Source organism: Taudactylus pleione, unplaced genomic scaffold, assembly GCF_031769625.1.
Source record: "Taudactylus pleione unplaced genomic scaffold, aTauple2 ptg001880l, whole genome shotgun sequence".
NCBI lineage: Eukaryota > Metazoa > Chordata > Amphibia > Anura > Myobatrachidae > Taudactylus > Taudactylus pleione.
This window is the reverse complement of record NW_028286277.1, coordinates 1,123,852-1,144,886: the sequence shown is the minus strand read 5'-3', so window position 1 is coordinate 1,144,886 and position 21,035 is coordinate 1,123,852. Positions and strand designations below refer to the sequence as shown.

At 46.6% G+C, this 21,035-nt stretch overlaps 2 long non-coding RNA genes across 2 annotated transcripts in view; one reads left to right on the top strand and one right to left on the bottom strand.

Moving 5' to 3' along the window:
* Positions 1-14,008, top strand: part of LOC148436238 (uncharacterized) — a 50,676-nt gene extending 36,668 nt beyond the window's left edge. Inside the window, exons 3-4 of the long non-coding RNA XR_015876488.1 lie at positions 11,347-11,535; positions 13,709-14,008. This is a non-coding gene — a long non-coding RNA (uncharacterized LOC148436238). The remainder of the gene's footprint in view (positions 1-11,346; positions 11,536-13,708) is intronic.
* Positions 1-21,035, bottom strand: part of LOC148436236 (uncharacterized) — a 590,534-nt gene that overhangs the window by 388,214 nt on the left and 181,285 nt on the right. The gene's annotated exons all lie outside the window — the stretch shown is intronic.

The window sequence follows — 21,035 nt, the reverse complement described above, 5'->3', positions numbered from 1 at the left end:
TTTCTTAAAGGGTGGTGTAACCCACAAAGTGCACTACTCTCCAGCAAAAATAAAATAATATCTTCTGTGTTTGTGTGCGCTTTAGCCGCACGTATATATATCAATATAACATAAATGGAGGACCAAACTTTCTCCGATAAAAATAAAATAGGGAAAGATCAAGAACCACTTCCTCCTAGTGCTGTTGCTGCTGCTGGGAGTTGTTCATCATCCCAGAGAGGAAGTAGGAACATCACTACTTTTACTAAACAATTGACCCTCCAACAGTCCCTAGCGATGAGGATGAAGTACGACAGCAGTCATCCTGAAGCAAAACGTATAACTGAGGCCTTGACTGCTATGTTGGTGTTAGACGTGCGTCCGGTATCCGACATTAGTGCAGTGGGATTTAGACAATTGATGGAGGTAGTGTGTCCTCGGTTCCAAATCCCGTCTAGATTCCACCTGCATCCTCAAAGCAGCAGCGACAAGCGTGCGTCTGTCTGTTAAAGGGTGGTGACACCCTCAAAGTGTGCTACACAAACAATTAAAATATTGTTCTTTTTTTTTCTGTCTTTATGAATTGTGTGGGCTGTAGCCGCACCTGCATCCTTAAAGCAGCAGTGACAAGCGTGCGTCTGTCTGTTAAAGGGTGGTGACACCCTCAAAGTGTGCTACACAAACAATTAAAATATTGTTCTTTTTTTTTCTGTCTTTGTGAATTGTGTGGGCTGTAGCCGCACCTGCATCCTTAAAGCAGCAGCGACAAGCGTGCGTCTGTCTGTTAAAGGGTGGTGACACCCTCAAAGTGTGCTACACAAACAATTAAAATATTGTTCTTTTTTTTTTGGTCTTTGTGAAATGTGTGGGCTGTAGCCGCACCTGCATCCTTAAAGCAGCAGCGACAAGCGTGCGTCTGTCTGTTAAAGGGTGGTGACACCCTCAAAGTGTGCTACACAAACAATTAAAATATTGTTCTTTTTTTTTCTGTCTTTGTGAATTGTGTGGGCTGTAGCCGCACCTGCATCCTTAAAGCAGCAGCGACAAGCGTGCGTCTGTCTGTTAAAGGGTGGTGACACCCTCAAAGTGTGCTACACAAACAATTAAAATATTGTTCTTTTTTTTTTGGTCTTTGTGAAATGTGTGGGCTGTAGCCGCACCTGCATCCTTAAAGCAGCAGCGACAAGCGTGCGTCTGTCTGTTAAAGGGTGGTGACACCCTCAAAGTGTGCTACACAAACAATTAAAATATTGTTCTTTTTTTTTTGGTCTTTGTGAAATGTGTGGGCTGTAGCCGCACCTGCATCCTTAAAGCAGCAGCGACAAGCGTGCGTCTGTCTGTTAAAGGGTGGTGACACCTCAAAGTGTTCTACACAAACAATTAAAATATTGTTCTTTTTTTTTTGGTCTTTGTGAAATGTGTGGGCTGTAGCCGCACCTGCATCCTTAAAGCAGCAGCGACAAGCGTGCGTCTGTCTGTTAAAGGGTGGTGACACCTCAAAGTGTTCTACACAAACAATTAAAATATTCTTCTTCTTTTTTCTGTCTTTGTGAATTGTATGGGCTGTAGCCGCACTTGCATCCTCAAAGCAGCAGCGACAAGCGTGCTTCTGTCTGTTAAAGGGTGGTGTAACCCTCAAAGTGTGCTCCACAAACAATAAAAATATTCTTTTTTTTTTCTGTCTTTGTGAATTGTGTGGGCTGTAGCCGCACTTGAATCCTCAAAGCAGCAGCGACAAGCGTGCGTCTGTCTGTTAAAGGATTACATCGGTGACAGCATCCAAGTAGGCATGTCAGACAGTCCGTACCTGTACTGGCAGGAAAAAGAAGCAATTTGGAGGTCCCTGTACAAACTGGCTCTATTTTACCTGAGTTGCCCCCCCTCCAGTGTGTACTCCGAAAGAGTGTTTAGTGCAGCCGGGAACCTTGTCAGCGAAAGGCGTAGGAGGTTGCTTCCACAAAATGTGGAGAAGATGATGTTCATAAAATGAATTATCAACTCTTCCAGGGAGACCAGCCTCCAGAACGTACAGAGGGACCTGTGGTTCCAGCAGGGACGAATTAATACTCTGTGAGGATGAGGATGTACACACTGAAGAGGGTGAGGAATCGGTGGATGAGGAGGATGAGGATGACATCTTGCCTCCGTAGAGCCAGTTTGTGCAGGGACAGATAAATTGCCAGCTTGTTTTGTGGGGGCCCAAACGAACCAATCATTTCAGCCACAGTTGTGTGGCAGACCCTGGCGCTGAAATGATTGGTTTGTTAAAGTGTGCATGTCCTGTTTATACAACATAAGGGTGGGTGGGAGGGCCCAAGGACAATTCCATCTTGCACCTCTTTTTTTTCTTTGCATTATGTACAGTTTGGGGCCTAGTTTTTCAATGCCATCCTGTCTGCCACTGCAGTTTCACGCCTAGATGGGTCACGTGTTTGTGCCGCCCACTTGTGTCGCTTAGCATAGTCATCCAGCTACCTCGGTGCAACCTTTTGGACATAAAAACACTATTGTGAGGTGTGAGGTATTCAGAATAGACTGGAAATGAGTGGAAATTAAGGTTATTGAGGTTAATAATAGCATAGGAGCAGAAAAACCTACAAATTCTGTGATTTTAGCTGTTTTTATGCTTTTTTTCAAAAAAATACAGATCCAAAACACAAAACCCAGAACCCAAAACACGCAAGGGTGGTTTTGGCAAAACCAATCCAGATCCAAAACACGAAGAAAGATCCAGATCCAAAACCAAAACACAAAACACGAAAAGTGGCCGGTGCACACCCCTAGTTTAAACTAGGGATGTGTGCCGACCACCGTGTTCTGGTTTTGAATCTGTATCTCCTTCAAGGGTTTGGATCTGGATTTGGTCTTGCAAAACCACCCTCAAGTGTTTTGGTTTTGGATCTGGACTTAAAAAAAAAAAATAGATAAAAAGTTTCAAAAACAGCTAAAATCATGTAATTTACACAATCCAAAACCCGAAATTTGGATTTAAAATCCAGATTCCGAACCTCAAAAAGATCAGAACCATGGCCCGGATTGACCCGGATCTCCTCAGGAATTCAGAACCGCGACTCGGATTTACCCAGAGTCGCGAAAATCGGGTGGATTTGGATCTCTGGAGAACCGAACCGCACATCTCTAGTTTAAACCTAAAGGGTTAACGGGAAAACATGGGGTAATTCCCCAGATAAGTTACGTTTGTAAATATCCTACATAACTGTGATCACAGAATAAAACAAAGTTCATTCATTTCCTCGAGCAAACCAATAAATAACATCTAGATTCTATGCGCAGTCATCTCTAATGCGCTCATATGAGCGCCCATCGCTTAACAAGGAAGACGTCCATTTTCTTCCTTACAAGATGTGTGTAAGTCGGCACCAGTGACGTATGTGCACGAATGACACCAGACATACGTTGCATATATTTACACCCGTGTTTTTCACCGTTTGTTTTGCTTGCCACCTTCCCATATGCTGCACATCGTGACAGGTGCCGCTCATCGGACCTAGACAGCGGCACCTCCAACATGTAGTATCCCGTCTCTCATCTGCTCCCTCCGGACTAACAGCCGCTCACCAACTGCCGCTCCTCTTCTCCCAACTGTCTCCAGCCATCCAGCTGACCTATCACGGGGCCCCTCTGCTTCAGCATGTATAGGTAAGCACAATGTATAGCGACAGCCATAATACCTCAAATATTTGGGGTATTACAATTAGACGTGACTTGCTGTTGTTGCGACCATCTTGGGGCGAGGTCATGCTTCATATGTCTAACTGCTATCTTGGGGAGAGCCCCACGCCCACATACATGTACCCCTCCCCTCTCTATGTACCTGGTAAAACTCTAAATAATGTGTGCAAACACTGCTGTAACATATAATTGGTTTGTGCTGATGTCATCACTTCAGTGCTTATTAAGAAAACTGGTGTATTACAGGAATAATGCACTCCCTAGGGAATCGGTATGAAATACTGCCGGCCGCATGGTTCGATTCCCGGCAGCGCCTGGCTGACAGATGAGCAGAGCCTGGCAGTGGAAGCCCGACAGCGCTGGAAATCCCGATCGTCCCTAAGGTAAGTATATACTAACCTAACCCCCTAACCTTAACCCTCCTTAGGGGTGCCTAACCCTAACTTCCCCCCCAAGTGCCTAACCCTAGTCCCCCCTCTAAGTGCCTAACCCCCCCTTCCCCGCTGCCTAAACCTAAGTCCCCCGGGGGGATGCCTAACCCTAAGTTCCCCCCGGGGGTGCCTAACCCTAACCCTCCCTCCCCCTAGCCTAACCCTCCCGGGGGGTGCCTAACCCTAACCCTCCCTCCCCCTAGCCTAACCCTACCCCTCCCGGGGGAGTGCCTAACCCTAAGTCCCCCCCCGGGTGCCCTAAACCTAACCCCCCCGCGCGGCTGTCCGCTCGCCGCGCCCGGCATCCCTTCGATCAGGATGCCGGGCACCTGTCTACTGGCGTCGGGGAAATGTCAGGCGTCTACATCTAGACTCCCGGCATTTCACCCTCGCTGGGATATGACAGTCGGGAAGCCGGCTGCCGGTATTAAGTCAGCCGGTTTCCCGATTGTATACCCTCCCTAGTGTATCTTATAGTTGCCTTGCATTTCCACAACTTATATAAAAGCGTTCGGCCTAAGGCCTTATTCCTTTGTCCAGTTTTCAGCATACGTTTCCTATAAGATTCTTTTACGCTGGATATACATAGCAGGCCGGCATTTGCCATCGTTACTGTGCAGCTGTATGAGAACAGTTTTAAAGAGAAGCTAATGTGTCATTTTGTAACTAATATGTATCTGGAGGAAGATGGATCAGCGCACGGCATATCGTCCATTATTGCGGAGCTGGTGAATGAGCAGATGTCAGCTCTGCACGCATCTCCTGTCATAGAGCTGATAATAGGACCTTGGGTATGTATAATGGATTTATCATGGCTGCAAAAATTGTGTATACATTCCTTAGATACATTGCTCACAAGGACTTCTAATACAATGCTTCTGTCATGGGGTGAGTTACCGCTTTTCCCAGGCAGATCAATACAAGATGGATGACACTAAATTCTGTACAGGTGTATGCCTGCGCGTGATAAGCAGTCACCTTGTTTATAATAATATGAAGATAATTTATATATATCTCAACAATTGGGCAAAGCAGACACCAGCACTCACTTGTAAGCACAAACTTTCTTCAGTGAGTGAGTGCTGGTTTCTACTTTGCACCAATGGATGGGGTAAGTATGGTTTATGGATGTTATACATTCATAGGGGTAAATTTACTATTTAAGAAGTGATGTTGCCCATAGCAACCAATCAGATTCTACTTCTCATTTATCTAGCACCTTCTAGAAGATAATATCTGAAATCGGATTGGTTGATATGGGCAACATCACTGTTTAATAGAACTCCCATCTTAGTAAATTTACCCCATACTGTAGGAATAATATGCATGCACATCTCAGCCATATTCAGCCACCAGGTTGCTCCTCACAGGTCCAAAGATAAGTCCTGACATGCACAAAATAATCACTAGAGGGGGCACTCACCAGAATTCAGATGCAAAACATGTTATTGTAATAGCACATCACTGCAAATGGTAAAACCTGTGATATATTTATTTATATATAATATTTCCATCGACCATAAATAATTTGATTTGTTTGTGGACCACCAACTTGAGACACCACTGCAAGTGAAACCTGAGGCAGCCCAGGGTGCCACGGCGCACGGTTTGGGAACAAATTATATATATATATATATATATATATATGTATAAACACATATTATACATGCATGCATACATCTATGTCAGTTAGGCATGCTCATTAATGTACGTTGTGGGCCATGACAGTAGGTAAATTAGAATTATTTCCCACAAAATTTGCTTTCTGCCCTACCAGATTCTACTGTCTGTGTCCACTGGCTCGGCTGGCTTTATTGTAAAATCAATCCTGAGTTATCACGTATGTTTGAAGCCTATAAAAAAAAATAAAACTTGTTCAAAATGTTGGTGTATGGGCATTGGTTCTCAACACCAGTCCTCAAGTATCACCGTCAGATCATGTCTCAGGATTTCTGTCTTTGGCTACAGGCGGGATAATTACTGATCCAGCAATATAGATCAACTCACCTTTTCATATTTAAGGAAATTGAGAAAACCTGACCTGTTGGGGGTATTTGACGGCTGAAGCTGCGAACCACTGGTGTATGGGACTGGGGTATTGGACTGTGTAATCGTTTTTCAGTGGTCAGAGTAGTGCCATGTGACCTGGAAATGATTGATACAGTAAGTTGCTCATTGCGCTTTGCCATAACACGCTAAAATTCAGTCACGGGCCATTAGGTAAATGCAATTAACTGTGCAGAATTCTGCACTAAGGGGTTATGGCCACGTGTGACCGCACAGCAATATTGCATCAGGTGAGCCAAAAGCAAAGGGCCACCACACCCGTAGTTGACCAGAACCAAATCACTAAACACTACAACTTTGAGGAACCTCAAATCAAGAACATTGATGTATGACCTCGAAGGCTAAGAAGTTATTTGTCACTATGGCTTGTATCACATCACTGTAATGTCATTAGGTAACCTCCATGAAGTTGCAATATACATGTTACATTTCAGGATATATCGCCGTCTCGGAATGCATAATGCTATCGCACTGCTTCCTGGTTTGGAAATCCGGGCACACAGGCTCCCTCTACGAAAAACGTTGCAAATTAGTAGCCCATAGTCTACTAGAGAGTACAACAATCTGGAGACGGCGTTATCCTATCGGGACAAAGCTCTGGAATGTCAATCATTCCAGAGCCTTGTAAATTCAGCAGCAAAGCAGCCCCCATAGAAAAATGATGGGGGCTGTGTCTGCCGTCGAAAATGGAAGGACCAAAGGAGATATTGGAGAAATCTGCTACGGTCCCTCATTCATAAATTCAGGGGATCCTTAATATTTGCCGGTCTCCCGCAAATATTATTTGATAAATAAGCCCCACTGGAAGCCAAGTAGACAAATCTGTTGGAGACCGTCACCCAGCACTGATTGTTGAAGGTATTTGATGAAGAGCATAAAACAAGGAGAAGGGGCAGGGTGGAGGATTGGGGAGCTGGATTGGTGCATTTCCATAAAATGAAGACTGTGAATGTTGATTGTAGTGACAGAAGTTCCTAGAATGTGAGTGACATACATCCATGTACTTCTCAGTCTCCATGATTTAAAGTCCTGATATGTTGTCCCACACCCATGTATTTAAATTGTATATGTTGTAACTGTAGACTGTGGGCAAGATGCATAAAGCATCACATTTTGCATGCAATGCACCCCCCCACTCATTGTATGCATACCGGTATTAATAACACCGGTATGTATCATGATTTGCAAGTAAAATCACAAAGGACAGCTCTCCCGATAAGAGCATGTCCTTTGCGATAGAGAGACTTCCGGGATTATGATCCAGAAGTCATACGACACATTCGCAGAGGGACAAGTGCGCTGTGGTGGGTGCTGGGGGAGGATCCGAAGGGATCCCTCTCAAAGCACTTTGCAAAAGAAGCCCATAGGCTTCTATTGGGCAATTGCCCTACGGGTGCTAGCTGTGGAAGGCTTGGTGCATATGAGAAATGCGGTCAAACCCCCGAAAACGGCATTTCGGGAGTTTGACCGCATAATTGATAATAGTGCATCCCGTCCAATGTCTTATAAATAGTCAGTGAATATGTAAAATCATGTCATTATTGCTGATATTGATGGCTTCTATCCTGCCTCTCGGCCGTCTTTAGTTGCCTCAAATGTCATCACCTCCATTAAGGGAGAATTAGCTGGAGTGAATGTGCTTTAAGTGGACACAAATCTGATGATTTAGGAGGATGCACTGAACTTATGTACTAATGTACTGTACTTGTGTACTGTACTTGTGTGCTACTGTGTAGCTCAGTGTGGGGATCAGGAGGTCGGGCATCTCAAATTTTTAGCAGCTCATAAGATGCGACCTCCCGATCCGACCGTTGCAGGAGCCGTTGAAGCCATTTATCAGCTGGTTATGGATTGAAAGATCTACAGTAAAATGGTAGACAATGTCTAGATAGACGCAAGATGTTAGACAGGCAATAGGTCGACAGGGACAAAAGGTCGTCCCACTAAAGGTCGACATTTAAGAAGGTCGACAGATGCAAGTAGCCGACAGGGTCAAAATGTCGACATGAAAATAGTCGACATGTGTTTTTCTTTTTCTAAACATAATCTTCACCCTAACCCTCCCCTTGGTGTCTAACCCTAACCCTTCCTCCTGGTGCCTAACCCTAACTGTCGTGGTAAGTGCCTAACCCTAATTGTCCCTTCTAGTGCCTAACCCTAACCCTCCGGGCATTGTGGCAGGCTTGCCTACCCTCCCGATTTGGCCGGGAGCCTCCCGATTATCGGGTGCCGCTCCCGGACCCCGGGAAGGCAGGCAAGCCTCCCGCAAGCCGCCATCCCTCCCTACCCCTGCACAGTTACTAGCACGACCCCCGCAGCGGGGGGCCTGGTGACGCGATTCGCGCTAAATCGCGTCATCGTAGCCCCGCCCCCCGCTTTACAATGCCGTTGACTCCGGCATTGTGAAGAGGGGGCGGAGCCGCGATGACGTGATCTCACAGCCACGCCCCCGGCCCGCACTGGCCACGCCCCCGCAACAACATTACTGTGCGGCCATGCCCCCCGCTGTAAGCTGACATTCAGCCCCCTCCCGGAAGTATGCATTGTGGTAAGTACCTAACCATAACCGTTGTGATAAGTGCCTAACCTTGAAAAAAACAAAAAAATCATGTGTCGACCATGTTCATGTCAGCCATTTGTACCCGTCGACCTTTTTACATGTCGACATTTAGTGTGTTGACCTTTTGCCCCTTTCGAACTATTGCCTGTCTAACAACTGGTGTCTACATTTTTACTGTAGATCTTTAGACCGGATACCTATCAGCTAACGCCCTTGCATACACACCTGGGTGATTTTCAGGCCAATCAGCCGATATTGCAGAGGTGTGTACCCAGTTTCACACCTTTAAGTGGAGGTGTGAGCTGTGGGGTACACAGAACCACTAATGTGGGCAGGATGATGATAGTTCTCACGAAGGGGCCTATTCATCAACCCTAAAATAACGATTTTAAGGACATTTTTCCATAATTACCATTTTTTAGTATTCATTAACACACTTAACACAGGAGATACTGTATCACTGATATCTCCTGGTTAAGTCTGTCTGCGTTAATTTCCACACTTCCCATACATTAGTACATTAGTATAGGGATGTAGCATTTAGGCTATTCATCAAATTCCAAAAATGATATATTTTCGGAATTTGATGTTGTTACTATATGCCACTAACAGTTGGTGTACATCGTGATTAACTTTTCTACTTTAAGCTGGGCAGGTCCTCCTCGGCTCCCTCCGTCACCCTTTAGTCCCTTCTCAGGCTCCAGCTGTGTGTTCTCCCCGCCGCAATGCTGCTTCTTCTACTTACAAGTGCCACTGGGGAACAGAGGGGAGATGCCGCCCGGCAGCACCAGCAGCAGCATTGCGGAGGGGAGAACATAGTAAAAAAAAATTTTTTAAAAGTCTACAGCCTCCTCTGCCTGGCCGTCCTGTCCCCTTGTAGCCGTTGCAGACCGGGGCTGGACGGGAGGTCGGGGTCCACGGCTGCAGCCTTTGACAGCCGGCCAGGTAGGTGGGGAGCTGCGGGGACATAAGAATTTTTATATTCAATTACCGCAGCTGTAATCAGTGCTGCGCATGCGATGCTTCTGTGAATGGAACGGCGCATGCACAGCACTGATTACAGCTGCGGTAAGTAAGTGTAGAGAGGGAAAAGTATCTGTTTCCTGAAAAGCAAAATCTTCGCAAAAACAGCTTTTCGGAATAGATAGTTATGGAGAAGACGAATGATGAATCTCTCCGGTAATTAGGTAGAATTCCATGCGAGTTCTAAACCTAATTACTTCCAAGGATATTTAAGTATTAATGAATAGTCCCCTAATTCTAATATATAAAAAAGAAATGAAACCTTCATGTTTTAATAAACTTTAGTGGACTTTTTTTTATCATCATCAAATATATCCTCGAGCATGCAGCTGTCATGTTAAGCACTGAGGGGATGATTGAGTTGGGAGCAAAGAAAAAAAAAGCAAGTAACTTTGTAACTGGAACAAATATGCTGCAATACAAGGGGTTTAAAAACATTTATTATTTGTGCATGCGAGGTAAATACTGGCTGCTTTTGCATGTAGCACACAAATGCTGGGCAGCTTTATATTTACACTACAATTTACAGCACATGTGAGTTTGAACACGTCCCTCTCACTTCTTAATCTCTCTGCACATTTTCCATCTGCCCCATCTGCAGTGCAGCATGGTTTCACCAATGTGCGTTAGAATCAAACGGAATGGGTAATGACGGCAGTCGAGATGCCTACTGTCAAAATATAGAGAGTGGCATCCGGATGGTCGGTATCCTCACCCTAACCCTCCCTTCTTGTAGCCTAACCCTAATCGTCCCCAACCCGCACCCTAACCCTCCCCGTTAGTGCCTAAACCTAACCCTCCCCCCTTCTCCCCATAACCCTCCCTTCTTGTAGCCTAACCAGTGGCGTCCCTCCCCATGGTGTCACCTGGTGCGGGGAGGGACGCTGTGTGGGCGTGGCGCCTCCGAAAATAGGGTGTGTCCTCGCAGGAGGGGGCGTGGCTGCTCAGAAAGGGGCGTGTCCTCATGGCCGAAGCCCCATTATTCATGGGGGTGCCGGAGGTGCAGTTTACAGGAGTGGGGTTGCGGAGTGCAGTCAGTGCCGGCCGGCTCCCTCACAGTGACAGGAGCCGAGTGCTGCACTTAATTATACCCTCGGCGGGTGACACCCAGGTGCGGCCCGAACCCCTCTTTTGATGCCACTGAGCATAACCCTAACCCTCCACACCCCGCACCCTATCCCTCTCCTTTAGTGCCTAAACCAAACCCTTCCCCTTTAGTGCCTAACCCCCCCAGTGGTGCCTTACCCTAATCTCTCCCCCCCAAAAAACCTAACCCCGCTATGCTGCCTAAACCTAACACCCCTCCCCACGGCTAACAGCTAAGACGCCCCAACTTACCTTGTTCGGGATGCCATCTGTCTAGATTCCAGCGTCAGCGTCGGGAATAAGATAGGCATCAGCATTTCAACGCCTATCTTAAATCCTGTGTCGGGCTTGCACCATTGGAATTTAGACCGGCGACATCCCGGCCGCCGGTCTGCAAACTACATCCCGAATCAACCTGTGACTCTCCTACTAATTTATTTATTGCTTTACATAGTGGTTTGGATACATCGTGACATAAAGCCTCTGAATTTCTGCTTTTCCTCCCAGGATAATTACAGCGCAACAGCACCTATTTCTACATAATTGAGGAACTCTGTGCCTCACGCCTCAGTGGCGTCACCTTTCCTATACTACGCTCTAATGAATATTTCCATCCATGGTTCCAGTGCCTCATGCCTCAGTGAATTCTTGCCCGTGCTTGTGAATATTTATACTCGACAACCATGAAGGAGAAAGGTAATGTCACATTAAACTCTTAAAACAATGAAATCTAGGTAGATGGTTGTTTAGGAGACGGAACATTTTTAAATGTATTTAAAATGGCCTTATTTAAAACTCAATTATCTGAATGCATCTATTATCCATGACACACCTATTATCCATGACACTACTATTGGCCTATTCCGTACTCAAGGGAGATTACGTCTTTAAAAACCAGAAATGCTGGAAAGTAATTGAAAAAGTATTAGGTCTCGGTAACCGGCTAGCGATTCTGAATGTCCAATTACAAGTATGCAATTTATAGAGACGAATCAATGAGTTTATATGAATAAAGGTCTTAATAATCAGCCCCCGCGGGTCTATAATATGTAATCAGAATAACGCATGGGCGAAACATAGGAAGTAATATCGGTAGTAATTCGTACATTCACAACTAATCTTGCTCCTGGGTACTTTTCCGCAATCTCCTAACGAGGGAATTAAAATGTGCAGCATTCTAAAAGTTCACTTGGAAATAATGAATTCTGACAGTAGATTAAATATATGTAAGTAATTTAGCACCGTGAACCGTCCTCTCTTCCCCGTACCTCCGCTGTATTATTGCTAAAGCCAAGGCTCAGACTGCAGATAATCAGATGTTTACTGAAAGGGACAACTCTCAAGTATGGGAGAAATCACAGGAATCAAAGACAGAACCCCGACCAAGTTTTGCTGTTGTACTTGACACATTTTGTTGTTGTTGCTGTCTTTAACGCTTACAGACAAGTTATAATTATTGCTTGAGGGTTTTAGTTACATATCATCTGCTATCTATGCAAATCTTCTCCTCCCAGCTCTGCAGGAACATCCTGCTCTCTCATTTCATGTCAGTGACTGTTGTTTTCCCCAGTTTGCACAATTCTGTGAAGTAAAACACAGGGGTCTATTTATTTTAGGTAGAGGAAACACCCGTGGATAAATTTACTAACCTAGCCGCAGCTTCTCGGCGTGTTTAAGCAGGAAAATTCTAACGGCGACACCGCTCAGAGCTAAACGAGCCCGTGCTTTGCTTTGAATGGTATTACATACTAGCCTACTCTTTTCAACCCCTCTCCGGGGGATGCCCAAAGAGGGGAAGCAGCTGGCTACTTCGGGGTGGGGTGTGGATTCGACCGAGCTTTCATGTCATTAGACCCAGGCCCCATCATGGTTTAATCATACTTGCCTACCCTCTCGATTCGGCCCAAAAATCTGATGCCTCTCCCGGCCCCCTCCCAGAAAGGCAGCCAAGCCTCTGTGGCCGCCGACCCATCTGGCCCTCCCCATGGTTACAAAAGTAACCCCGCATCGTTGAATCACGTCATTTTGGCCCGCCCCCTGCTTCAGAATGCTGATAATCTTGGCATTATGCAGCAGGGGTGGGGCCAAAATAACGCGATTACATCACCACGCCCCCACCACCCACAAATGCTGGGAGAGCTGCCCAGCCCTAGCCCTCTTTGCTGGCCACGCCCCCTCCTATGCCGATCTAGCTGCTCAGTTCCAGTAGGTGCAGCCAGAATGTCGGCAACCCTGGGTATCATGCCTCGATTCCGCTTGGTATGCATGTCTGTGCGCTGCATGTCTGTGTGCTGCATGTCTGTGCGCTGCATGTCTGTGTGCTGCATGTCTCTGTGCTGCATGTCTGTGCGCTGCATGTCTGTGTGCTGCATATCTCTGTGCTGCATGTCTATGTGATGCATGTCTGTGTGCTGCATGTCTGTGCACTGCATGTCTGTGTGCTGCATGTCTCTGTGCTGCATGTCTGTGCACTGCATGTCTGTGTGCTGCATGTCTGTGTGCTGCATGTCTCTGTGCTGCATGTCTGTGTGCTGCATGTCTGTGTGCTGCATGTCTCTGTGCTGCATGTCTGTGTGCTGCATGTCTGTGTGATGCATGTCTCTGTGCTGCATGTCTGTGTGCTGCATGTCTCTGTGCTGCATGTCTGTGCGCTGCATGTCTGTGCGCGGCATGTCTGTGTGCTGCATGTCTGGAGTAAGCTGAATGTTGTCGTCCTTTCTTTGCCACCATACTTCAGTCAGTTTAGATTAATACTCATTAGATAATTTTAATAAATTGCTAACTAATTATTCTGCCAAATCTCATGTCTCCGAGTCTTTATTTCATATAAGTTATTAAGAAAGTGTTTCTCGCATTGTGTGTTACACAGGGCACCCCTCTTATGATTGAAGGTTGAAGGATAGAGATATGAGGTGCGCGGCATGGCGTGGGTCGTTTGTATGGGAACTCAGCATTTTTACTTTTTTACCCAGATTTGAGACTGATTTGCACACAGAAGAACATGTACTGCCGACCCCAGCGGTCAGTATAACCGTGCAATCTACTTTTGTCACATTAGTGATGCAAACAGGATGAATATTTAAAGAAAAAGATGCTTGGCGCGGCTAAGGCGCAAACGGGACTATTTGGTGCGATTTGAAAGGAGCATTTGGACATATCTGTATATTTATCCCCTGGTCTTCTCTGCTTTATTTAAATAAAACATTTTGTTCAAAAACTAATTGCATATTGATTTTTTTTCTTTATTTTTTAAAATAACTAACTTTTGCCAGTGACTTCGCCTGCAAGGAAATCGCTTCTGCCAAAAAAAAAATTATTTGAGGTGTTCTAGTTGTATTGCTTCACATAGAGGCTGTTTCCTGGAAGTGTCCTATGTGACCAGCAGCGCTATACAGACTGGTGGCAGCAGTGCTTTCATCCACCACTCACACCAATGTCACTGTGTGCCCTGTGCACAGACTGCTATGTAACCTCTCCTATTCACCCACCACTCATATAAATGCCACTGTGTGTTCTGTGCACAGACTGCTATGTAACCTCTTCTATTCACCCACCACTCACACCAATGTCACTGTGTGTCCTGTGCACAGACTGCTATGTAACCTCTCCTAATCACCCACCACTCACACCTATGCCACTGTGTGCCCTGTGCACAGACTGCTATGTAACCTTAACTATTCACCCACCTCTCACACTAATGTCACTGTGTGCCCTGTGCACAGACTGCTATGTAGCCTCTCCTATTCACCCACCTCTCACATCAATGTCACTGTGTGCCCTGTGCACAGACTGCTATGTAACTTCTCCTATTCACCCACCACTCACACCAATGTCACTGTGTGCCCAGTGCACAAACTGCTATGTAGCCTATCCTATTCACCCACCTCTCACACCAATGTCACTGTGTGCCCTGTGCACATACTGCTATGTAGCCTCTCCTATTCACCCACCACTCACACCTATGTCACTGTGTGCCCTGTGCACAGATTGCTATGTAACCTATACTATTCACCCACCTTTCACACTAATTTCACTGTGTGCCCTGTGCACAGACTGCTATGTAACTTCTCCTATTCAACCACCTCTCACACCAATGTCACTGTGTGCCCTGTGCACAGACTGCTATGTAACCTCTCCTATTCACCCACCACTCACACTGATGTCACTGTGTGCCCTGTGCACTGACTGCTATGTAACCTCTCCTATTCAACCACCTCTCACACCAATGTCACTGTGTGCCCTGTCCACAGACTGCTATGTAACCTCTCCTATTCACCCACCACTCACACCGATGTCACTGTGTGCTCTGTGCACAGACTGCTATGTAGCCTATCCTATTCACCCACCACTCACACCAATGTCACTGTGTACCCTGTGCACAGACTGCTATGTAACCTCTCCTATTCACCCACCACTCACACCAATGTCACTGTGTGCCCTGTGCACAGACTGCTATGTAACCTATCCTATTCACCCACCACTCACACCAATGTCACTGTGTGCCCTGTGCACAGACTGCTATGTAGCCTATCCTATTCATCCACCACTCACACCAATGTCACTGTGTGCCCTGTGCACAGACTGCTATGTAACCTCTCCTATGCAAGTGACCACATGCCCAAAGCACCTCCCCCCCCACCCCTTACCGGCCGCACGCATGGTGCCACACCTATCTCACCAATGTCACTGTGTACCCTGTGCACAGACTGCTATGCAGCCTATCCTATGCAAGTGACTGCGGGCCCAAAGCACCTCTCCCCCCACCCCTTACTGGCCGCACCCAAACATAAATAGAGTCCAGGATCCAAAACAATGGGTAATATGCACTAGTGACACCTTGCAGGAAATAAGGTCCGGTCTTAAATCCAAATGGGAAACATAGCATACCTCCAAAGCAAATCGGCTCACATCCCCACTGAGGAGTGATTTATATGACTTATGATTGGGCTATATGCGTATTTACAAACATCCTGGATGCATACAACCATCTTATCTGCGAGTGATATGCTGTAAGCCTGGACATATGCATGCCTGCTACTAACAATTTTCTGCCAATATTTATGTGGAGTTTTTCACAAAGACTTGCATACTAACCATTCGCTTTGGACAGAGACTAACACTATATTTGCATGTATAGAGTCTAAGCTGAAGACTCATTTATGTGGTTTGGCATACGAGCCCACAATTATATTGGCACATTAACCAGCGTTGCTTCTGCAGTATTGACTGCTACACTCAATTTGTTTTAAGACTTATATATGTTTGTCTATATGTATGTCTGTATCTTGGGTGGCATATCCATTATTTGATACTTTTTAGTATTGACTGTCATATTTTTAAAGACCATCTATATTTATATTATGGTCTAATATAATTTATCTGCTAATTTCTTGAGTAAATTACCGGCCGTTCTAACCTATTAATTTTTAGTAATTGTTTATTTTTCTATGTATTATGTATGTTATTAAACCCTGTCTATTAAGCGCTGTCTATTATTTTTGTTTTAATATATGTATCTGTTAGTACATAGCATACATTCTATTCTGCAGAATTAGTGTTACAGCAAAATCCGTAACCAAAGGAAATGGAAAGTTCAGTCAGGAATCCAGGCCGACCCTAATGCCGATCCACTTCCAGGACTCAACTTTTATCAGACTGCCTGTAATATGTGCTTTATATAGAATGAATAAAGTTCCTGAAAACTTATAGAGGGTATAGAACTTAATACTTCTTTCTATATTATCTTATGTGATAGTAACTTTCCAGTCTTTGGGCTCTATTTACTACAATCCGCATATTGAATGCGGATTGTAGTGTGATATTACTGAGTGAATTCGCATTGCGAATTCAGGCAATATCACAGGGATTTACTATAAATCCCTTGCAGGGACAGAGCTTGTGATAAAGCTCTGTCCCTGCGGATCCCATCCGCACTCTAGTCGCTGTATTTTCGGAAAAAATATCGCGACTAAAAGCCCGCGCATGCACCGACCCACCGTCGCTGCTACCCCCCACCGACGCTATGGCCCGCCCCCCATGATCGCAGACCCCCGCGACCCCCCCTCCCTTCATTACACTTACCTGCATCCTCCTGGCCTCCGGTGATCTTCTCCGGGCTTCCCGGTCAGGTGATCTCCCATACTGCACTGGGACCCGATCACCGATGACCGGGCCACACTGCACTATGAGAGACCAGCTGACCGAAGAGGAGCCATCACCGGAGGCCCAATCACCGGTCCCTGGATTCAGGTAAGTAAAAAAAAAATTTTCAATTTTTTTTTTAGTTTTTTACAGCAATCAGCTTGCGGTCTGTTTAGACCACACAGCTGATTACTGGTACCGGTACCAGCTCCCGCCTCTGCTCTCCCCGTTAGAGCAGATTGGGAGCCCGGTAACCGGGGGAGACCCTGGATAACGCCACCTCCAGGTGGCGTTATTATCACAGGGCTTTCCCCGATATATTTTTACAATTTATTTTTAGTAACTCTGGTCGGATCACATTTCTCATTACAATTATGGGAAATGCGATCTGCTTTACTAAAAATAAGTGATACTAGGGGTTGGAGTAGAATTTTACTAATTCTACTCCAATTGCCCTGTAATAACTATAGGTGATACTAAAATAATGTGAAAAGGGTGTGAAAACAGCCTTTTTCACTTTATTTTACTAAAAATAATGTTAATAAATAGAGCCCTTATTGAGTTAGATGAAAACCACTGTAACTGATGTCTACTTCTATAACAGATGGTAGTAAATGGCTGCCTGATTAGTGGAAAGGCAAATTTGTTGCCAGGTGGAGGGATGCCCATTTATTATTCACACTCCTTCTCCATTGGATTTTGCTATGAGTGGACAAACTATCTGTTTACCTTCATCAAGGTCTCATTGTAATATAAGACTTTTGTATACTTCAATTTAAGATGCAGTTAGAAATAATATCCTTATCTATTAGCGATGAAGAGTTGATATCTCTCAGCATAAATACAGTCGTTTCATTAATCCTCGATGGTCGATGGCCATCCCTATTCTGCCTCATATTCTGCCTCTTCTCCTCTCACACAGTCTGCCACTGCTCTGTGCTTGCAGACCCGCGGACTGCTCGCCGGGAACACCCTCCGGCTCTCCACATACAGCCTTCACTGGCACCACATCATCTGACTCCCAGCCGCCGCTGCTGTTCGCGCTCCTCCCCTCCTGCAGCGCCGGTGAGTCTCCTGTGGGCTCTCGAGGGGGGAACAGCTGACTAGCTGTCAGCTGTTGCTGACAGCTCTTATATCGTTATCTTCAAACTGGACCCTCTTTCCCCTGACCGGAACCAAACCAACCCCCAACTATATTACTCCGCCCCTTCTTCTATAGTGTATGTGAATCCCTTACACTGAGGCACATCCTTACCAAAGAAAGAAGTACCACCCTATAAACTGTTATGTAAATACATGAAACCAGTGGCGTCACAAGGGAGGTGTGGGCCGCACCAGGTGTCACCCTCCAAGGGGGTGACATCAAAAGCAGAATGCTTATGCCCACACACCCCTGCCGCCACATTCGCTCTTCGGCCACATAGTGAACTATTTTCCCGGATTTAACCACTTTCCCGGCCACCACCCGCCCCTGCTGCCGTCGCCGTACTTCAAAGTTTGTTTTTTGTAAAGAAAGCATGCGGTGCGTGACTTCATGGTGTCATGGCGCCGCCGCTGCTGGAATAGAGGAGCCCGCTGCCTTCACATTCTCCTGCCTACCGCTGCTGGAATAGAGGAACCCGCTGCCTTCACATTCCCCCGCCTGCCGCTGCTGCAATAGAGGAGTCCGCTGCCTTCACACTCCTCCGCCTGCCGCTGCTGGAATAGAGGAGCCCGCTGCCTTCACACTCCAACGCCTGCCGCTGCTGGAATAGAGGAGCCCGCTGCCTTCACACTCCCCTGTCTGCCGCTGCTGGAGTAGAGGAGCCCGCTGCCTTCACACTCCCCCATCTGCTGCTGCTGGAATAGAGGAACCCGCTGCCTTCACACTCCCCTGCCTGCCGTTGCTGTTATAGAGGAGCCCGCTGACCGTCGTCCATTCACCCACTCGCCGCTGCTGCTAGAAGGCTAAATGAGAGGAGCCGTACCCAGAAGGTAAGTATGAGAGGGCTGGGCTGGACCCAGAAGGGAAACAGAGTGTCAGGGGACACAGAGGGGGGTGCATGCTGTCTGGGGACAAAGAAGGGGGTGCATGCTGTCTGGGGACAAAGAAGGGCGCTGCATGCTGACTGGGGACACAGAGGGGGTGCATGCTGTCTGGGGACAAAGAAGGGGGGTGCATGCTGCCTGGGGACAAAGAAGGGGGTGCATGCTGTTTAGGGACCAAGAAGGTGGGGTATTGCTGTCAGGGGACACAGAGTGGGGGAGCATACTGCCTGGGGACAAAGAAGGGGGGGGCATGCTGTGGAGGGACACAGAAGGGGGGCATGCTGTCTGGGGACACAGAAGGGGGGCATGTTTTCTGGGGACACAGAAGGGGGGGTATTGCTGTCTGGGGACACAGAGTGGGGGAGCATACTGCCTGGGAACAAAGAATGGGGGGCATGCTGTGGAGGGACACAGAAGGGGGGCATGGTGTCTGGGGACACAGAAGGGGGTCATGGTGTCTGGGGACACAGAAGGTGGGGTATTGCTGTCTGGGGACACAGAGGGGGGGCATGCTGTGGAGGGACACAGAAGAGGGGCATGCTGTCTGGGGATTCAGAAGGGGGGCATGGTGTCTGGGGACACAGAAGGGGGGCATGGTGTCTGGGAACACAGAAGGGGGGCATTGTGTCTGGGGACACAGAAGGGGGGCATTGTGTCTGGGGACACAGAAGGTGGGGTATTGCTGTCTGGGGACACAGAGACGGGGCATGGTGTCTGGGGACACAGAAGGTGGGGTGTTGCTGTCTGGGGACACAGAAGGTGGGGTATTGTGTCTGGGGACACAGAAGGGGGTCATGGTGTCTGGGGACACAGAAGGTGGGGTATTGCTGTCTGGGGACAGAGAGGGGGGGCATGCTGTCTGGGGACACAGAAGGTGGTGTTTTGCTGTCTGGGGACATAGAAGGTGGGGTGTTGCTGTCTGGGGACACAGAAGGTGGGATATTGTGTCTGGGGACACAGAAGGTGGGGTGTTGCTATCTGGGGACACAGAGGGAGGCATTGTGTCTGGGGACACAGAAGGTGGGTATTGCTGTCTGGGGACACAGAAGGTGGGGTATTGCTGTCTGGGGACACATAAGGTGGGGTATTGCTGTCAGGGGACACAGAGGGGGGGTGTTGCTGTCTGAGTACAAAGAAGGGGAGCATGCTGTCTGGGGTCAAAGAAAAGGAACATGCTTTCTGGGGACAGAAGGGGGGGCAGACTGTGGGGGGGCATGCTTTCTGGGGACACATAAGGGGAAGCAGGCTGTCTGGGGACACAGAAGTGGGGGTTGGCTGGATACAGAAGGGGGGCAGGCTGTCTGGGGAAACCATGGTTTTATACCATATGATAATATGAACTATTGATAGCACTTTCTATTACATGTGATTTATGTTATTGGCTATAAGGGGATATAATGCACCTCTTGCTTTGGGGATGTATACAATATAATTAAATTATCCTTCCTGGTATATAGATAATTATTACGTGTCGTAACATTCCTGCGATTGTGTATTAGATATGCATTTGACAATGTATTGTTGCAATATGTATCTTTTAGAACTATTGCTCATTTATAATTATATATGTATTTATTTGACTGTATGCACTTTAGATGTCTATTGAATCCTTATGTGAGTTCAGCACCCAATGAAAATTTGAGCCAGGCTTGTGGGCGTTTTTTTTCTGATATATAGATTTTTTATTTTTTTTTGGTGGAGGGGGGGTGGGGTGTCACCATGAGTTCTAGCACCGGGTGACACCAACCCTAGTGACGCCTCTGCATGAAACAAATACTTTTTCACATACATTTAGAATATCCACACACAATTACTATACAAGTTACGTAACAGGTTGCTGACAACTTTCACAGATGTACATAGAAGTTCTAGGTCCTTTAAAACGAACTGTGATCTCACACAATGACCGTACTACAGTAGCTCCACGAAGCTTAATGTGCGATCAGCAGATGACAGATATTCGCAAACCACCCCATCAATTCCGTCCTAATCAGCCTCTAGCATTTTTGATCTGTTTTTTTTTTTTT